Source organism: Hyaena hyaena, unplaced genomic scaffold, assembly GCF_003009895.1.
Source record: "Hyaena hyaena isolate Hyena2069 unplaced genomic scaffold, ASM300989v1 scaffold_1419, whole genome shotgun sequence".
NCBI lineage: Eukaryota > Metazoa > Chordata > Mammalia > Carnivora > Hyaenidae > Hyaena > Hyaena hyaena.
Window position 1 is genome coordinate 128383 of NW_024082052.1, and position 4345 is coordinate 132727.

Consider the following 4345-nt stretch of genomic DNA (forward strand, 5'->3'; position numbering starts at 1 on the left):
CATAGTAAATAGTAGAGGGAAACAGAGGTAGCATGCCTAAAGGTGGTGGCAGCAACACCCATGGGTCTAACCTAATCTATTCAAGCTGTTGTAACAGAAAATCACAAACTGAATGGCTTATAAATAACACATTTTAATATCTCACAGTTCTGGAGTCAAGGAATTCTAAGATCAAGGCATTGGTAGACTCAGTGCCTGCTTCCTGGTTCATAGATAGCCATCTTCTCATTGTGGCCTCACATGTTGGAAGGAGCCAACTAGCTTTCTGTAATCTCTTTTCCAAGGGCACAAATCTCATTCACAAAGGTTTTGATTTCATGACCTACCAGTTCTCAAAGACCTCACTTCCAAATACCACCACACTGGGGATTAGAATTTATCATATAAATTTTGGTTGGACACAAGCATTCAAGCTATAGCAGGATCCTCATCCTGCTGTGCTTGAAGGCCTGGAGCACCCTTGAAGGACTGACATAGGACACATCTATGATTCAGTGCCACCTCTTTGTTCCCAGGCAAAGCCTGTAAAAACTCTGTCTGTCAAAGATAACCAACCATGGCTATGATTTTTGTCTAAATTTAAACATTTACCACTGTCATTTTTAGCCTCCAATTTTATGCCACTCTCCCTCATTATGGTGACCCCAATATTCAGAGTGTTGAGCCTTCTAAGTAACTTAAGCTCTCTCTTTTATGGAAATAAAAAGGAAGGCATCTGATAGTAGCTATTTATATATATTGCTTGATTTGACTAGATTAGATACAAATGTTAAAAACACATTTAGATTTGGAGGTTCTTTCTCAATTGTGGAATAATGGATTTTGTCATCATTGGTTAAAGGGGTGTCAACTATTTATAAGAAGGAGTAGAGATATCTTGGAGAACATGAAAATGCTTTCCTTATTATCCAAGTAGAACTAAATATAAATCTTTAAAAGATAATAGTAAACTCTGATATTTTAAGCTTCTTCTCCAAAAATTCCTGTTTTCCTATTGAGGGTGAGTGAGAGATTGGCTCCTGGGTATGTAGTGCCAGGAGCTACAAGGAGTAAGGAAGTTTGGGAACCAACAATTTGACCTGTTCATGTGTGTGTGACAGTAGCTTTATAGATCCAATATTATCCTCCCTTTATTCCAAAGTTTCTAAATGCTATTCTTTCTAATACATTTTAATACTGTTTGTTTTATGCCTTGGAACTAAATAATTCATTCATTCACTTATTCATTCAGTAGATGTCAGTTAAGTGTCCACCATATGCCAGACAGTATTCTGGGTACTTGTGAAACATTATTGAATAAAACAGACAAAAACCATTTCTACCCCCATGAAGGTTATATTTTAGCATAGAATAGGTAGGCAGTAATAGCAAATAGAGTAAATTAGTTGACAAGAGCTAAATAAAAAATATAGCAGTGCAATGTGCTCAGGGTTCTCAGGACATAAAGACAGACATCTTTAAATAGGCTGGTCAAAAAAAAGAGTTTGGTCCAGAATGGGCTTCATTGGAAGAGGATATTGAGGAAAGACTCGAGGAAGTCAAGGGATTGCCCATATGAACGTCTGCAGGATGGGTGCCCAAACTGCACAAAGATTCTGTAAACAAGAGTGCTCACTGTTTTTAAGGAACATTAAGAAGGCCCAAATGGCTGGAGCCTAGGGAGCCAGGTAGACATACAGAGAGTTTGGAGATCTATGAGGGGCTAAGACAGGTATGGCCTTGTCAGCCACTGTAAGGACGAGCTTTTACTCTGAATGGAATCAAAGGGCATTGGAGGGTTTTGAATATGGAGTCAGTCACATGATCTAACTTTTTAAAAAATGTTTTTATTTATTTATTTGAGAGAGAGAGAGAATCCCAAACAGGCTCCACACTATTGGTGCAGAGTCAGACGCAGTGCTTGATCTCACAATCTATGAAATTGTGACCTGAGCCAAAATCAATAGTGGGATGTTTAACTGAGCCACCCAGGTGCTCCCAACATTTTTTTAAATCATCACCGAGGGTATTGGGTCTGGAGCTCAGGAGAGAAGTCTTAGCTGAAGGTATAGTTCAGAGTCATTAGCATATCTATACCATTTAATACCAGAACAACGGTAAGAGAGAGAAAGAGGTCCAACAACTAAGCTTGGAAATCTCTAGTTTCAAAAGGTCAAAATGAAGAAGAGGAATTAACAGAAAAGTCTGAAAAGGTACAGCCTGTAAAGTAGGAAGAAAACTGGGCAAGTATGATCTCCCAGAAGACGTATGAAAATCTTTTCAATGCAGAAAAGGAAAGAAGATTTAATGTATGATTACATTTGCAGCCAACTGCTTACCTTTTTCACATTGACACAATGAATATGTCTTTTTTAGTGCTCTGAAGTTTAAATAGCTCTTCTATACACAGTCTAATTTTCTACTTAAACAGTACGAGGTAGGGCATCAGGTATTAAGCTCACTGCTTTCCAGATGCAAAATCCAAGGTGTAGGGAGAGTGATTGACTGTCAATTCCCCAAACTCATACTAGAATAAAAGAAAGAGCCAGAAGTCAGACAAAGTCTTCCAAGTCTAGTCCAGTGTTCTTTCTTCCACCATATGGTGCTGGAAAACCTGACTATATTGGTTTTGGTCCATTTAGGATTGGACTATGAGTTGGTGTGATTGAGGTGCATAAAAGCTTTCTAACCCTAAGGACATTTGGCCTAAACTATAAATTCTAAGTTCCTACTTTGTTATTCTCCTTGCCTGAAGAGCCTCTACTCTTTCAATGCTTATAAAATGCCCATGAACTTTCAAATAAGTTTAAAATGTTAACTGAAACTTCTAGACAGTAAGTGCCAAAATGCACCACTGCAGAACAAGGATGATCTTGACCCAAAAGAGGTTGAAACCCTTTTTTCTGGCCAGACTACTCTTGTTCAAATCTAGGTTCTATCTAGTACTATGTAGTGGATTTGGGGAAAATTACTTTAAATCTATACCCAGAAATTCTCATCTGTAAAGTGGAATAATGATAATAATAAGAAATGGAAATTATTAGAAGTTTGAAATACTGAGAACTAAGACAGTATATATATTTAGAATGGATCTAGTGTAAAGTAAGCACTCAATGAATTTTAGGTTTTGTCATTTCTGTTTCCCTACCATTAATTAGTTCCCCACACAAAGTTTGTATTCAGTGTCTTATGAAAGATCAAATAAGGTAATAAATGAGAAAATGGTTGATGAAATGGTACTGTTGCAATACTTTAAAGAAAATTAGGAGATATGCTCTGTGTCATTTGAGTCCAAACCAATGATCACCAGAGAGAAAGGAATTAATATAAGGAGAGTTTACTAGCACTCAGTCATGAAGCAAGGATAACAAGCCCCAAAAGGGAAAAGAAAGTGGAAGATGGAGCAGGTAGAAATGATGTTTGAGCATCCATAACTCCATAAATAATGAATACCTGAAACCTATCTCATTGTTCTGCCTATGCTAACACACATGGGAGATATATCTGGAGGTCATAGAAATTTAGGACAGAAAGGATGTGAAGAAATTAATACAAGAGTCTTCAAATGTAAATTAAATGATTTGATTTAGCTTCCTTCCACATTCCCCAGAAAAAAAAATATTTGCCCTTTCCTCTGTACACATAATAAGTACAAATTTAGGAAAGTAGCAAAACAAACAAACAAACAAATAAAAAACCCACCAAAGTGGAATATTTCTCAGTGAGATAAGGGGAGAAAATGTACTTAGGTATTATGTAAATTAGATAGTCACTCCTGAAACTCTGAGGAGTGATTGTTTCTCAGTTAATAGCAGTGCCATTTTTGTTTCTGATAAAGATTTCTGTTTCATTCTTGGTATATTTCTACACCCAAAGCATAGCTTTGGAGAAATAGGAAACTATATTTCCTAATAGGAAGCTCTATCATATCCTGTTAGATAATTTTAATCTTTAAAAAATAAATCTCCTGAGTCCCACTTTTCTTATCTACAATATGGGATATTATCCCAATTAAGATAATTATTTTGAGGATATAAATCTGAAGCCTGTGAAACAACCCAGAAATGCACCTGCCCAATTTAAAGTCGTGGTGTCAAGATTTCTTTCACTCTCTTTAATGAATAGCAAACTTGATTTTATATTTTAAGTCCTAGTCCAAATATAAAAAAACAAAAACAAACAAACAAAAACCCTTTACTGAACTTTTCTAATTAAGCTTGGTCTTACCCTCTATGCATTCAACACATATAATACTTTATTATAGCATTTATTAGGTTGAATTAAAATATTTATGTATCTGTATGTAAGTTAGAGAACATAGTGTAAGCTATAGAACTTAACTATGAATGATTAAGTGAAAAAAAAG